The sequence below is a fragment of the Octopus sinensis genome, linkage group LG2 (genome assembly GCF_006345805.1).
Source record: "Octopus sinensis linkage group LG2, ASM634580v1, whole genome shotgun sequence".
Lineage (NCBI taxonomy): Eukaryota > Metazoa > Mollusca > Cephalopoda > Octopoda > Octopodidae > Octopus > Octopus sinensis.
In genome coordinates, this window is record NC_042998.1 from 55,140,384 (window position 1) to 55,158,481 (window position 18,098).

The window sequence follows — 18,098 nt, forward strand, 5'->3', positions numbered from 1 at the left end:
CAAAGGTAGAGTATTCATCACAACTATCTGCCGAATGAGAATGTGATAATTTTGAAATGCAGATGCATTTTCAAAAACAAATTCCGCCGACTAAATCCACTCTCAAGGCTTTGGTCAGCCTGAGGCTATAGTGGAAGACACTTGCCCAAGGTGTCACATAGTGGGACTGAACTCGGAACCATGTGCTTGGTAAGCAAGCTGTCGTGGAAGCAGTGCAAGTTTTGACTGAGGTGTTTAGGTGTTGGAAGATCTACAAATTGAAAAGAAGTGAATTTAACAGTATAGTGATTTCAAATTTTGGCATAAGGCTAGCAAGTTTGGAGAAGGCTTAATCGATTAAATTGACATCAGTATTCAGCTGGTACTTCTTTAATCGACCTTGAGAGTATGAAAGGTAAAGTTGACCTCGGTGGAATTTAACCTCAGAATGTAAAAACAGACAAAATACTTCTAAACATTTCGCCCAGTGTGCTAATGATTCTACCAGCTCACTACATTAACCATTAGGAGATGACAGGGCCAAATCTATTAGCCAAAAAGTCAAATGACAAAGAAGATTGTATTAGTTCATTCAATTTCCTACAAGAATATATATTTATAGTTGTATATATGTAAAGTAATTGCTTTATTTTTTTATAATTTTTTTTTCTAAATAAGTACATATCCTCTTTAAGGTTTGTGATAAGGGCTCTGTCTTCTTGGCACCGAAACTCCAAATGAGACTCCTTCTCCAAAGAGTTAACAAAATGTGACATCTGCATATATATAATGTCTAATATACTATTAGACATTTATACACCTCTGCCTAAATAATATTAGGAATGCCATTGTTTATATGAAGTGTTCTTGGTGCTGGAAACCATAACAAAAGCCAAATTCAAATTGAGCGAAGGGTGTGACTGGGAGTGAAAGCAGAAACTCTCCTTTGGAATGCTGGATATCTTGTAGAGAGAGCTTTCCTGGAATTGCCAGCAATGACACCTGGTAATTATATCATAACTCTTTCTGGAAAATTAAAAAGGGAAAATGTCCCAGAGAATTCAAAGCCATTATCATACTGACTGACAATTTTAGACTTTGCTGCTGCATTATAATTTTATTTTTTTATTTCATAAAGCACAAAATTAAAAGGGTTCATTTTGTACCTCATTTGTTTTGTATTAATCATACAAATGAGATATTTGTTTTGTTTTCTAAGCCTACTCTTCAGAATTATGTGAATTGAGGCCAATTGAATAAAGAAACCTATCAAAACCCTTTCAATTTACATCTTCATAACCTGTGAGCAAATGGATAGTCCAATATTTTATTCACTCACTTATCTTCCCTTGTTTCTACGTCTGCTGACGTCTATGGACCACTTTGTTAAAATTTTTTAAAAATCTTGTTTAGACCAAAACTGATGAAATGCTAATTGTCATTCCTTCATTCTTAGAAATGGTAATTTGTATTCTTTTGTATTTTCAATGCTAGCTTTTTCAATATACTTACTTTTGAAATTCATTTCTTTCCCTTTCCTTAACAAATAAATCTGTCAATCAGGAAGAGTTGGCTGTAAACTAAGTGACAAATGTGGAGGGTTTCTCTGCAGCGATACTGCTCATCAGTGTAGTGAACTGAGGAGAAGAGTGTCCTAAAAAGTTGGTGGACATCATTTTGTCAAGGAACCAAAGGGATCAGCTGCAGTTTGATGTGTGGGATAGCTTGAGAGCTACAAGATGCTTGAAGCATTCATGGGTTGGATAATGGCCTTGCAAATGTTGCATTGTTGGGTAAACATCACCCCATTGTAGGGTGTGGATGAGTTTTGCCAGATGTTATAGGCTTTGGTTTGTTTTTTTGCTTGAACAACTTCACCAAAATTGTAAGTGAATCTCCTTGGAACACTTGGAACATTGAATTTTTGTTGTGTGCAAGTCATAGGCAGACAAACTTCAAAGGATGATTTTAGTTACTCTCCTAGTTGTTCTGGAGTTTGGAAAGAAGCATATATGCTGCTAAGGATAGGTTGGTATCAAACTAGCAAAACTCCAACTATTTGACTGACTTGAAGTACCATAGTTTGAGAAACTTTAAGGCTTGAGTATTTGCAATGAGGCAGTAGTAGTTGACTTGATGAGAGCAGAGATATAGTTTGGAATTAAGAAAAAAATTAAGGCTGTTTGGTGGTATGTGAATTTTGCCCTAAAATGTAAGTTGATGAGACAAGGTGATGGAGAAAGTGAAAGGTTGCAATAAATTTGGTTTCTGTTCATGACATCAGTGAAGAATGAATGAGAGAGCTATGAGAAGTTGTGAATGTTTAAGAGACTGGGAATGATGATTCTACAAAATGGTAGAGTAAGATATATGTTTTCAATGCTGGATGAGATGTAATCTAAGAGATGCTGGTGGGTCAAGAAGTTAGGAAGAATAGAAGTTACAGATGTGTTTAGAGGTGGGAAACTTTGATTCAAGGTAAGTGAAAGTCATTATTTATGATATCCAAATGACAGAGGTGACTAACAGGCAGAGTGGTATCTATGTAAGTGCAGATGCCTGCCTTTCAAGGTGAAGTTAGAAGAGAGGGTGTAACCTAGGCAACTGTGATGAATTAAAAATAGGGATTAAGAGATTGATATCTCAGAGAGGAAGGAATACAATGTTTGGTCTGAGATGATGAGCAGCATCTAGATTGGAAGGAATTCCATGGATATTGGAGAAGGAGGGGAGATTGTTTACTTCTGGTGTTTGGCATTTCAAGAAAAGAGTAGGGTAACAGTAAGTACATTGAAAGTTTATGGCAATGGTGCTAGTGAAAAGGAACACTTTGACATTTATGTTATATATATTCAATGTTTATTATATTAAAAAATAATCCAATTTAAGTTCATTCTTACATGATGTATACATGTTTTTCACTTGACACCATGTATAATTGTGATTCATTTTTATTGCCATATCCTATTCTTATTCTGTTCATTCCTTAATCACCTATAAATTTTCTCTCTTGGTACCACCTATCAACAAAGATAGTTATTTTATATCAATTCTTGCTGTTTTTTTCTGTGTACCTACACTGCTAGACTGTTGTCTTTTTCTTTGGAAAACATTTTGTTCCCAAATTTTCTTTTAGATCTCAAGTTTGAGTTTAATATTTAGATATCTAGATAAAAGCTTTTATCATTTCAAGACTGTTTTGGCAAACAGTCCAGAGAAAAATATTCAACTTTTGCCCTTAAGTATTTAAGGATAATACTCTCTTCATGAAACTTTATTTCATGTGATTGTTATTTAATCTTGTTTTCCAAATCTCTTTAATGTATAAAAATTTCATGTCTATCAACTACACAGATATGTCAATCTGTCTGGACTTCAAAGTGTTTCATATATATTTATATACATTCATTCATATTATGATTTGGCGACTAAATTCTTCAAAATTGGACATCTAACATGAAAGAGTTTGTTCAGATTGTTTGTGATTCTGGACACAACCTTTATTGATTTTTATCTCAAAAATACAGACAAGAATCTACTAGAATAACATTAATCTACCAGAATAACATTTTACCTTCTGAATTCAATCAAATTCCTCATTCATTCATCTACTGGTCATTTTAGTGAAATACACTGTTCTTTTTTTACCGTGAAGATGTTTTCATGTTTTACACCATGTTATTTACTGAATTTAATGTGAACTATAAAGTTTAGAGGTTTTAGTAATGTTGTTATTTTTTCTATTTTATTAGTTATTAATTGGTTACAAATTCCTTATTAATCTTCAAAGTTTGTTTATTATATTGTGTTAATTTATTACGTTATACTTCTAAGCAAGGTAAATAACTCCTGCATATGTTTGATTTCCTGACTAACAAGTTGAACTTAGCATTTTTGAGATATTTGGGAAATTGATTAGTGATTAGAATAGTTATCCTATCAATAAAAAAATAAATAAATAAAATAAAATTAATTGCTCCAACAATGTTTTAGGATCACAAATGTTTAAAATCAACTCCAGTCATGTCTTAAAAAGAAATTAATAATTATTAAGAGCAAAATTTAAAATAATAATAATAACAATAATAATTTATGATTTCTAATATTGATACAAAGCTGCACATTTTTGAAAAGAGCGATAGTTGATTAAGTCACTCTCAGTACTTAGCTAGTACTTTATTGTCTCCAGAAAGATCAAGGGCAGAGTTGACTGACATTGGTAGTATTGAAAATAAGAATGTAATTCCACTATACAATCTAATGCTACTGGATATTTTGTCTTGTATTTTACAATTTTGATAATGATAATGGTTTCAAATTTTGGCACAAGGTCAGCAATTTTGGGAGAAGGGGTAACTCACATTCAACCCTGAAAGGATGAAAGGCAAAGTTGGCCATAGCAGAATTTGAACTCAGAACGTAAAAATGGATGAAATGCTACTAAGCATTTTGCCTGGTGTGCTAATATTTCTGCCAGCTTGCCACCTTAAATCACAATAATAATAATAATAATTTTTATGCCTAGTACTTATCCTATCGGTCTGTTTGGCTGAACTGTTAAGTTACAGGGATGTAAGCACACCTACATTGGTTGTAATATATATATATATATATATGTGTATGTGTGTGTGTGTATATATATATATAGACACACACACACACACACACACACAACAAGCTTCTTTCAGTTTCTGTTTATCAGATCCACTCACAAGGCTTCGGTTAGCACAAGGCTATATTAAAAGACCCTTGCCCAAAGTGCCATCCATTGGGACTGAACCTAGAACCATGTAGTTAGGAAACAAGCTTACACACAGTGGGTTTCTTTCAGTTTCCATCTACCAAATTTACTCACAAGGCTTTTAGTCAACACAGGGTGTAGTAAAATAAAACTTGCTCAAGAATCCATACTGCGAAGTGAACTTCTTACCACACAGCCACACCTGGGCCTAAGTGATGATAATGATTTAATGAAAAATGAAAAATGAAAAAAAGAAATTATGAATAACTGGAAACTTTTATGGGTGTAACAAATTAAAGTCACCTAAACATCAAGTTTTCAGCAACACACACACAAACTCATATATAAACATACACATGCATGCACGAGCATGTTCATGAATCTCAACACAAATTTCTTGTCTATTTAATAACGAGACATTGTAATAGAAGTGTTATCATATATGCTATTGATTTCCATGACATATTTAAAATTTCTACCCTGGAAATGATACAGGAAGACATATCTATACACACAGAGATTCTCCCTGAAGCCAAGAAACCAAATCAGTGTCAATTGGCAATATATAATGTTGAAGCTTTTATATTTCTGTTCCATTAAATTATACTAAAATATATCATCGCACTCAGAAACTGTAACTGAGTAAACCTTATTCTAAGACTTTATATTGAGTTAGCTATTGTAATTCATTTTCAATATTCTTCTTCTCCATTCAGCAATTATTACTTCTTCTGCCTTCTCCCAATCCCGTTCCTTCTTGTTATTGTTCTGTTTCTGTAACCACAATTTTATTTTTCATGCCTTCGTTTCCTATTATTTTTGTTCTCATATTTCATTTTCTTTCCTGATTGATAATTTCTTGCCTGATTCAAGCTGTTTTATATGTTTGTTGTAATGGTGCATATTTATGGGTGAGTCATTTCAAATATCTCAATGAATAGGTGGAGGCATGGCAGTGTGGTAAGAAGCCTGCTTCCCAGCTACATCATTCCAGGTTCGTCTCACAGTGTGGCACCTTGGGCAAGTGTCTTGTATTATAGCCTCAGGCAGACCAAAGCTTGTGACAGGATTTGGTTGACAGAAACTGAAAGAAGACCATTATATATATGTGTGTGTGTGTGTGTGTGTATATATATATATATATACGTCTATTTCAGCGTCGCCTCATTTTGCATATTCTGTATAATTCATTAGTTACCGTTATAGATATTTAAGATCTCCCTTACAGGGTTGATCGAAATGGCCGCCGATTCTTCGCAGGGTGGCCACTTTCTCTCTTTCCTTCTCTCCCCCTCTTTCACATTGTTTGGACTCCTCTTCCTACTCCTCTCCATGGCTATGCATTCTTAAGCTAGTAACCTGCCTCATTCTTGATTTCGAATTCCTTTTGCCGAGTCTGTCCGTAAACGAAGTGATCCCAAGATAAGAAATCTTTGAACTTTAATTCATCCCGTATCTCTACCAGTAATATTTTCATGCAAAATTGTCTGACCTCTAGTTGTTAATCGGTTTATTACTCATTATGTGCCGATAATTTCTCTATTTCTCCACCGTCCCCCCTAAATATCCCTTTATTATTATGTGCTGCGATAATTTGGCCCGTCCAACCCTCGCGTATTCGCGGCGCGCCCGCCCTACCCGACCCCACCACCAATACCGGATATTTCTATATTTTTGCTCCATCTATACCGGATGTCGTTTCTCCCACCACCATTATAGGTGTCTACTCTTCGAACCCCCCTCTTCAATACGCTATTTCACCATACATTACCCCTCTCGTGATATCCTACGTTCTACTTGTCTAGAACCTGTCATCGTTTCTCCGAGCACCCCTCCCCACTGGTGCTCCCCTATATTCCTGCACCTCTCCACATAAAAAGCACCATCCGAACGTGGCCGATGCCAGCACCGCCCCGACTGGCTTCTGTGCAGGTGGCACATAAAAAGCACCAACCGACCGTGGCCGATGCCAGACCCCTCTGGCACCTGTGCAGGTGGCACGTAAAATGCACCCACTACACTCGCGGAGTGGTTGGCGTTAGGAAGGGCATCCAGCTGTAGAAACACTGCCAGACCAGACTGGAGCCTGGGGCAGCCCCTGGCTCCCCAGACCCCGGTCGAACCCGTCCAACCCGTGCTAGCGCGGAAAACGGATGTTAAACGATGATGATGTGTGTGTGTGTATGTATATATGTATGTGTCTATGTATGTATATATATATATGTGTGTGTATATATATATATATATGTGTGTGTGTGTGTGTATATATATATATATATATATATGTGGTGTGTATATATATGTATATATATGTGTGTGTGTGTGTATATATATGTATACATATATGTGTGTGTATGTATATATATGTATACATGTGTGTGTGTGTATGTATATATATGTATACATATGTGTGTGTGTATGTATATATATGTATACATGTGTGTGTGTGTGTATGTATATATATGTATACATGTGTGTGTGTGTGTATGTATATATATGTATACATATATGTGTGTGTATGTATATATATGTATATATATATATGTGGTGTGTGTGTGTGTATATATATGTATATATATATATGGTGTGTGTGTGTATGTATATATATGTATATGTGTATATATATATGTATATATATATATATATCTCCATATGTATATATATCTTTATGCATATATCATCATCATCATCGTTTAACGTCCGTTCTCCATGCTAGCATGGGTTGTATATATATAAATTTATATAAATAAGGATAAGATCATTATTTAAAATACCGATCATATCAAGTGGCTAGCTTGGGAATAAAAACCTCATAGGTAATAATTATTATAAAATTATAATTAAGGGTATCTAAAAGATACCATCATGCTAGATATAGCAGTCAAAACTTGGCACTAAAACCACATCAAATATTCATACAGCACCAGGAGAGAAGACAAAGAGGCAAAATAAGTCATCCATATCTTAGTAGTTTGACAAAAAGAGACAGATTAAGTACTAGGCTTACAAAGAATAAGTCCCAGGAATGACTTTATTTACATAAATATTGCAACCATGTTGTATCTTCTTTCTATGAATGTTTGCTACCTAATCCTTCAGATTAGCAATATAATCTCTTCTTTTGTCAGTGATTTCATCAATCTATGCAAATGTGTATTTTTTCTTTTTTTTTGTTCAGGTACAAAATAAAAACCTATTTTATTGTGCATGAACCAAAAAAATATGTTCAGGCACTCAAAACAAATTTTTGCAATATAAGAACACTTATAATGTAGATACAAGAAAATTTGTTTACGTTCAATTTTGTTTTGGCCAATGTTTATATATTTATATATATATTTCTTCAGCTTTCAATATTTCTGTAGAATTTCCTTGCCTATGTTGCACTACAGTAAAATCTTTTTACTACCATTTGCCTTAGCCATGTTCATAATTTAGGATTTGGTATGTGAGAAATTTAAAAGTTAGTATATTACCAGAAACCAGTGTTAAAGGGGAAGGAACAGAATAAAAAGTTTTTAATGAATCCTCCATTTACATCAGTAAACTAATTTATTATTTTGCCTGTGTACAGTAACAATGATTAAGAATCTTATATTGATTGAATGGTATTTTGACCAACCAAAATCTAAGTTCTAAATTTTGATTACTGAAAAGAAATCTAATAGAAAGGCAGCTGGATAGATAGTGAGTTTTGTGATGTGAGAAATGCAGGGCTGTGAATGCATGTAATAAATGTATTCTCAGCTGGAAGAGCAGCTACAAATTCTCTAAATGTATCTTTGCCAAGAATTTGAAACAATTTACCTGCATGATGCTTTGTTTTGTAAAGTTCCTGGAGTGAGTAGCAAGTTATATAGTTCTGAGATGTGCTTACATTGTTATATACTGGAGCTGTATTTAGATGCCTACAAAAGGATTTATTAAGAATTATTACCCTATCACAGTTGTATCATACCAAACATTATTACACACTACACTAATAATAAATAGCTGGAGTTATACACTAAGAGATTAAAAACTAGTAAACTTTAATCCTATAGCGTTAAATATATTCTATCTGTTTTATGCTCAAACCAACTGGCCCTGGCCTCTCACACCATCTCTATAATGTCATTTTAAAACTAAACAATTACATCCTTGGAATCTTGAAGTTCCAAGATAATGCAAGATTAATTCAAAACAATGTGAATGAATAAGCATTACGTTTGATAGAGTAATCTGAATGCTGAAGGGTTAATGGTGCCCTATGACAATTTTAGGCTCAGTTGTAGAATGGAATGCACACAATTTACCATTTTTATTTTTCTTTAGTCTAATTGTTAAGTTTTAAACACGTTTTTCAAGAATTGACCAATCATCATTATCGTCTTCTTCTTCTTCTTCTTCTTCTTCTTCTTTTCTTCTTCTTCTTCTTCTTCTTCTTCTTCTTCTTCTTCTTCTTCTTCTTCTTATTATTATTATATTATTATTATTATTATTATTATTATTATTACTACTACTACTACTACTACTACTACTACTACTACTATACTGTCTTCTTGAAGGTAGTAAGATTAGCTTATCTGCTGTTCCCTTCACTTATTTAAGATTGTTGCAGTGTTGTGTCAAAATTTTTTCTTGTATCATTAATCTATGCTTCCATATGTGCATAGACCTTTCGAGGAGTATCTGATGCTACATTTTGAACTGATCAATTACATCTGTACTCACAAACATCAGAACTTGTGGTTGGTATAGTTGTTGTTGTAATTGTTTGGCTCCGAAATCAACTCTGATCAACAGATCCTCTATCAAAGACATTTTAATTGCACCTTGAACAAGTGTCTTCCAATGTAGCCCTGGACCAACAATGGCCTTGTGTGTGGATTTGAATTTGGTAAACAGAAACTGAAAGAAACTGTGTGTGTGATGGTATCTCCTTGTTTTGACATTGCATGACTGTTGTAAACAAGTGCCACTGTCATACAAGTGGTGTCTTTCATTTCCAATCTTCAGTGTAAAAAGCATTTCCAACTATGGGGAAACGTTACCTTAGAAACAGGTGGTAGTTGGTGACAGGAAGGGCATCCACAGAAAATGTCTCAACAAATTCCATCCAACCTCTGTGTGGGTGCATGGGTAAGTAGACATTAAAACAATGATTTCTAACAATGACCAACCCATACTTTTACTCAGGTATCATGTACCTAGGACTTCGTTATTCATTTTGTCCTCTACTTTTCAAGGTGGTTCTGTGTAATTTGAGGATGATTTGACTACTATTTCTCAGAGCTTCGGTGACCACATTGAAACTTCCACATTAGCTTGTATTATTGTTTCTATAGTTTGTTCATTTTATATGGATCATAACTCGCCTTTTATAAGTATGCCATTAAGATAGGTGGTAGATTGAGAAATGTAAATCAAATGTTGCTTTTCTGTTTGGAAATAGAACTTAGCAAATGGAACATCTATTTTAATATCTTATTTAACCTTAGGACAAGATCATATCGTAAAACTATGATAAGTAATAACTAGATGACTCTTCTGATTGTAATTTTCTGTGCTCCCTTTGTTTTTGGAGCATCATTTAGTACGAAACCTCTCTATCAAATTGAATTATATTAAAAGTAGATGTGAGCATAGATTGCGTAGAGTTGTAATGCTAAATATCTGAAGAGGATGTTTCATTAGGGAATGCAGTCCAATGAAATAAAAATAGTTGTTAGATTACAGTTTTAATGGCATACCTATCAGAAAAATGTTGTCATGGAAATTACTTAGATGAAGTTGCTGTATGGAGAGAGATTCGGGCTTCAGATTTTTGCCTTCTGTTTACTTGAAATATTCTGTGGTTGTATAATTACAAATGACATATCATTTGGGGTTGTCTAATTTTAGTAAATAAAAGCCCTTTTAGCAAAAGCACTCTATTCTATTAGTCTATATTTTGAGATAGACAGGTTAGGAAAGGCTGCTCAAGCTTAGATATATTCACACTGCAGCCTTATCAGAGAAAGAAAAAAAGAAAAAGTTGGCAGAAGTTATTCTAACTCCTCTTTTACTGTCAGTTCCATTTTACTTTTCACTGTACTTTTCAATAAGTAAAAACACCCTTATAACTACTTTAAGGAAAATGTGAAAAATTACTATTTATTCCAAACATTTTCAATCTTCCTCCGCATTGTGGGTTTTTTTTCTTTCTTTTTTTATTCATTTTTCCATGTTGGTAAGGATTGGACTAAACTCTTTGCAACCTGTGTATTACAGCTGGCTGCCCCTTCTGATGCCAACAATTTTAGTCACCTCTTCAAACACAAGGAGACAGTGTATTTATTCTAAAAACTAGGATTTACACACTGCAACTGGGAAGTGTTTACAGTACCAAGCCCTCTCAAACAGTCCCTCATCTAAATCTAAACCCAAATGTTGTTTAACATTAGTGATCAGATGAGAAGTTTCTCATGGTATCTTCTTTTATCGTTTATTTATTTCAATCACTGAACTGCACCCTTACTGAGATGCTGCCCTAAAGGGTTTTGGTCAAACAAATCAACCATAGTACTTAACTTTTTTAAGTCCAGCAATTATTCTATCAGTCTCTATTGCCAAACTGCTAAGCTATCATGATCTACACAAACCAACACCATTTGTCAAGCAGTTGGTTTATGAGGCGGAGTGGGGACAACAAACACACACACACACACACACACATGAAAGACTTCTGCATAGTTTCCACCTACCAGTTTCACTTTGAAAACTTCATGCATTTTTCAAAAACAAATTCTTCAGTTCTACTTTTACTTCAGTTTGTCAGCTACAGGTTACTTTAGCTCTTTTCAAACATCACATTCTATCTTAAAAACCATTTCTCTTCTCTTAAAATGTGTTTGAGTGCTTTCAGAAATTTTCCATTTCTGGTGCTTCTTTCACTGGAAAAAATTTTGGGGATTAACAGATTACCAGCTGTATCACTGAGCAGATGGGAGCTTCCTCATTCACTTGACATGTTAGAAATAGCAGCCAAATATTTCTTAAGTCACACACACAAGGAAGAAGAACATATGAGCTACACAACTTCTGAGAAAAGAAAACAAAAGGTTGAGTGGGGATTTTTACAGCTAGAACATCATAGATTTTAAGTCTGATTAATTTTTACTGTATTCCAATTTCAAGTCTGTTCAGTACTTATTGTAGCAGGTTGTTATCTCCCTTATCTTACCTGTTTCATTGTCAGGTAAAAGTGTGTTCAATTATTAACACAACACTATAATGTTAGTAGGGAAATAGAAACTCACAACACTTCGTGTAGAGAAGCCAGTATCTTATGATTATCTATTTTTACACTAAACGTTGTATTACAGGAATGGATGAAACAAAATTAATTACTCATCTAATTAATACAATATTTAATCAATTTATTCATGCACTATATCACTATCTGTGTGTGTGTACATATATATATATATATATATATATATTTTTTTTTTATCTTTTACTTGTTTCAGTCATTAGACTGTAGCCATGCTGGAGTAGCCCTTTGAAGAATTTTTAGCCAGATGATTTGACACCCAGGACTTTTTTTTAATGCTTGATACATATTCTATCAGTGTCTTTTGCCAAACCATTAAGTTATGGGGATGTAAACTCACCAACACCAGTTGTTAGGCAGTGGTGTGGGGGGACAACAGATACACACACACACGTAGATATATATATGTGTGTGTGTGTGTATATATATATATATACACACACACACATACATGAAACTTTTTTCAGTTTCCATATACCAAATCCACTCACAAGGATTCAGTTGTATCAAGGCTATAGTAGAAGACATTTGCCCAAAGTTCCACACACCGGGACTGAATCCAGAACCATGTGGTTGTGAAGCAAGCTTCTTGCCACACAGCCACACCTGTGCCTCTGTTTCTGTCTGTTTCTCTCTATTTATGTTTATCTATAAATGTATAATACATACATTTTATTGTGCACATTACACATTGTGTAAATGTGTAAAGAGACTTGAATCAATGATTAACTGAAGTACTTATCCATGCTGCGATTAGATGGAAAACATTTAAGAATATTTAAAATCTAAAAGCCGTAAACAAAGCAGATAACTCTAATAAAATCATAGACTAGATTTCTAGAAAAATATAGATTGTATAGCAATTGAATATATATATATATATATATATATATATGCATTGAAATTTGCCTCCTGAAATCTGTCACCATCAAAATCTTCATGGACTTTTTGTTATGTAGCTGCTATAAATAGACAGGTTTTATTCACTTGAAATAAATAAATAATATTTAAGTATATATATTTTTTAAAAATTCAAATATCAGAAAGTACATTGAGTATTGAAAGACAATGAAAGCAGAAAGTAGATGGTACTTTTAAAGAATATTTTTCTTCTTTTTTTTTTTTTTGCATTACTGAAATACTAATTATTTCTGTAGTTAATAGTAACAAATAGAAAACAGATAACACAATTTTTTTTCATTTTTTGTTTTTTTACTTGTTTCAGTCATTTGACTGTGGCCTTACTGGGGTACTATCTTGAGGAGTTTTTAGTCAAACAGATCAAACTGAGGGCTTATTTTTTAAAGCCCTGTACTTATTCTATTGATCTCTTTTGCTGACTTGCTAGGTTACAGAGATGTAAACACATAGGGGATATAAACACAGAGAGAAAGACACATAAATACACACGCACAAACACATACATATACAATAGGCTTCTTTCAGTTTCTGTCAACTAAATACACTCACAGAGCTTTGGTTGGCCTAAGGCTATAGTAGAAGGCATTTGCCCAGGGTGCCACACAGTGGGACAGAATGTGAAAACCATGTTATTTGGGAAGATGCTGTTGACATTGCCTTTCATTTTCTAAAGGTGTGTGGTTCAATTAAGTTGCATACCATTAAAGTATTTGGTACTAATGGTGCTCTGTCCAACACTAGTAATAGATTGTAGATAACCATTTAGCATGTCAACTGGTCACATCTGACCCAAATATTCTACTTGTTTTATGTTCAAACCAGCCAGATCCAGCTTCTCACACCTGCTCTACAATGTTATTCTAAAAACACACAGTAACGTCATGAAAATCTTGAAGCTATGAGATAATACATGATTAATTCAAAACCATGTGAATTAATAAGCATAACATTTGACAGTAATTTGAATGCTAGAGGTTTAAAGGGTTACTTTACTTAAAATAGTTTGCAATATTTAGTGTTGTGTAAGGTGGTGGGCCAGGCAGAATTGTTAGCATTTTGTCTGTCTTTTACATTCTGAGTTCAAATTCCACCAAGGTTGACCTTACCTTTCATTCTTTCATTGATAAAATAAATACTAGCTGAGCACTGGGGTGTAAGTAATCAACTTACCCGCTCTACCAAAGTTAGTATTCAATTTTACAGTTCTTGATGTTCTGAGTTCAAATCCAGCCAATGTTCACTTTGTCTTTCATTCTTTTGGGCTTGATAAAACAAAGTATCATTCACAAATAGGATGCATTACAGGAACTAGGGCCAATTTATATCCCAATAATACAACCTAGACGTGAATGGAATTACACTTTTCATTCCCATATCTCCCTATTTCTCTCTCTACATTTTATTCTCGACTCCATTAATTATTTATTTGGCTGCATCTTTATCATCATCAATGTCATTATCATCATCATCGTCATCATTCACGCAGTGATACTAAGTTCTTTTTGATCACTACCAATTCTTAATTAATTTTATCTTTTACTTGTTTCTGTCATTTTGACTGCAGCGATGCTGAGGCACCTCTTTGACCCCACCTTAGTTTTTTTTTTTTTAAGCCAGGTACCTATTCTATTGATCTCTTATGCTGAACTGCTAAGTTACAGGGATGTAAACACAGCAGCACCAGTTGTCAAGTGTTGGTGATGGTGGGGGACAAACACAGACACACACATACACATATGTGTATATATATTTATATACATACATATATACATATTTATATATATACATACATACACAGCAGGCTTCTTTTGGTTTCCATCTACCAAATCCACTTACAAGCCTTTTGGTCTGTCCAAGACTATAGAAAATACTTGTCCAAGATGCCACACAGTGAGACTGAACTTGGAACCATGTGGTTGGGAAGCAAGTTTCTTACCACACACCTACTATTTTGATTTCAATTATTATGCAAATTTGGGCATTTTATTTGATTTTCTAAAGAACCAATAAATATTTGTTGAGATTTTTTTTTAAACACTAATAACTCAATCATGAAGTAAATGAATGTAATTTTTACCTCTCTTTTTTTTTCTAGAAATTAGATTTGGTAAGATAAGTATTTTAAATACAATTTAAAAGAAAGTATATGTTTGTTGATCAAAGCAAGAACACAATCCTTTTACCAGGACTTTGAATCCATGAACTCTAGAACAAGTATCTAACACTTTAACCATTACTTCACATCATCTCATAAAATTCCATCTTTAGAAATGATGCAAATTTATATGTCATCTCCCTCCCAAAAGCTAAGCTGAACAAATTGGTTTTAGTAAGATGTGATGTAAATGTAATTATTTTTCTTTTTAGTATTAATTGGAAATGGGTAGGATTCTAGCTAGAAGGCTTATAGATTAAAGAAATCTGATTTATCTCTTCCTTGAAATGCTGCCAGACTTGTGGTAATTGAAACATATACAAGTAATGCATGTTCTAAAAAAAAAAATAGGAAAATTTACCAAAGACAAAAAGAAAATCAAAGCAAACATGTTATGTAGAATTAAGGACAAATTTACAATTGTGGTGCTTCAATGAAGTTGAGCATGGCTAGTTGAAAACTTTCAGACATCATTTTTTTTTTTAATATTATTTTTTGGAAGAGATAAGAAAAAGAAAGTCAAAATATTGCTTTGAACAAATTCCTAGCTGAAAGGGATTATATAGATTGGGATACCAAATATAATGGCTGTACTATGTAGTTAATATTCTTTTCATTGATCTGAGTCAAGATAAGATTATTTCTTCTACAACCGATGCTTCTCAATGAATTTTTTTTATTTTGTTAGCCATTTATTTTCATTTTTTTTCTTCCTCCTAACATTTTTGTTTTTAAATGTATGTTTGCTATCTTCTCAGTTATTCTATGAAACATTTATTTTTGAGACACTTGGGAACCATTATCATTATCTGGATTATTTTGGTGTGGTTTGTACATGCATTCATTTCATTTTGTAAAAGGTTTGACTTTAGTCAAAAGAGAGATTTGATTTTGTTTCTCTGGATTCTAATCAAATTAATTGGTTTACTATCTATTACATTCTAAAATCCTTAAATATTATTCTTCGTAAAATTTTCATACAAAGAACTGTGATTAGAGAAAGAAATAATAATATTCAATTCCTCAGAACATCTTGTAAGTTTTATAAACTATTTTTCTTCAACACTTGTTTTATTCTTTTGCAAGGATGGAAAAACTGTTCTGCTCAACAATAATTCTAGGCTGTGGTTCTCAAACTTTTTTGCTCATGACCTACTTGTGAACTCAGCATTATACCTTTGGCTTTCTCATAGATGTTATTAGTTGTAAAAAAAAAAAATTGTATTTTATCTTTCCATTGTTTATTAATTGAAGCTGAATTATGAAAAATATAATCAAGCATTTGAAACAACTATACAAAAATAATTATTTCTATGCAGATAAAAGAACATATTTGTAAAAATTCTCTAAAGACAAATGTGCATTAGAGTGCATAAGCTATAAATTTAATAAAAATTACTCCTCATAATAACTTAAAGGAGCAAATATTAACTTTAATAATGTGTACTTTATTTACAAAAAAGCCATAAAAACTTAAAATATATTCTAACTTCTATTGTTGCATTATTCTGCTTTCTAGTTGTTTCTAAATATTTCAATAAGAATTGCTAATTGTTAGTGTTTCTGTGTGATTGTCTTCATCTTAAGTCTGAGTTGTTGGATATTACACAATAGTATATTATTTTAATGTTCTATATATATATATGTGTGTAGAGTATATATTTTTTCCATGCCTATTATCTCTGAAGACAACGTGGTGTTGTTTAACCATGCCGTTATCTAATATCTAAGCATTTAATATCCAGTATGAAACTAGTTAGAAAGATTGATTGAAATAGATCTATAATACTGTATAATAATATAAATAATATATAAATATATGCATATATACAAACAAATATGTACATAGCTACATATATATGTATATATACATGCATATATGGGTACAGGACATCAAAAAATGTTGAACACAATGGGAAACAAAAGCATAAAATCAAAAACAGAGAAAACAAACTTTTTTTTTCGAACAACGAAAAAAACAGAGAAATGAGACATGCAACTCCACATTTTGAAGGTAAGGACAAATACTGTATACTGTATAATACTGTATAGTTTGATTAATATATATGTATATATATATACATACACACACATACTGTTGATATTAGTACATAGAGTGAAATATGGGAACATGACCATATGTGTAGCAGTTAAATTTTTAACTCCCAAATCTCCCAATTTTTACTAGACCTATTGTGGTCCACAGAGCTTTCATTTGAGAATCACTGGCTTAGACACTGATGTCGACATAAATGTCTTCATAAAGTTTTAGTGCAGCAACAATTTGATATGGAGCTTATTCTGAATGAAATATTCTCCCTGACCATCCATGTTCTCTCTTAGAAGTTTCAAATCTCTCAAGTCACCTCACATTGGAACCATGGAATCATTCTGCCCTTTCAGCTCTAGTTGCAACATTGAAATTCTATTAGGCACTATCACGGCAACTACATTTCCATTAATAACAGTCCTGTACTTAGCATGAAATATTGTCCACATCTTTTTATCATAAATCTGGTATCAATACTTTGTCTCTCTAAGGATAAAATCCTTGAAGCATAATGTTCTTTACAAATCCCTTATAACAAATGTCTTGAACATTCAACTAGTTCGGTGTGTCTTCATGTACTTTACATTTATTCTTTTATGTCAGATTGGAAAATTGACCTTTTAGTTTACCCCCAAAACGAGAATGTTCTTAAAGAATTTAGCTTCCAGACCAGTGAATGCTAAAGCTGATTTTGTTTCCATCAAATAAGCAGCTGTTTATTATGTGTGAACCTTGAGAATATTTTTGCTGAAAGTTAAGAAAGGCTATAATTTGTTTTTGTTTTGTTATTTTAGTTTTTTTCCTCCTGTCCTCCTACTTTCCTTTTAGCCTTATAAATGTTCAGTTACTGTTTGATAACTTTGCTATTGTCAGATCAGACTGGAGTCTTCCTGCTGATTCTTTATTTATCTCCATTTGTGTCATCAATGCCAGCTGTGGTGAGTTAGGTCTTTCAGAT

At 33.0% G+C, this 18,098-nt stretch overlaps 1 protein-coding gene across 1 annotated transcript in view; it reads left to right on the forward strand.

Moving 5' to 3' along the window:
- LOC115230369 overlaps nucleotides 1-18,098 on the forward strand; it is a 57,461-nt gene that overhangs the window by 26,662 nt on the left and 12,701 nt on the right. The gene's annotated exons all lie outside the window — the stretch shown is intronic.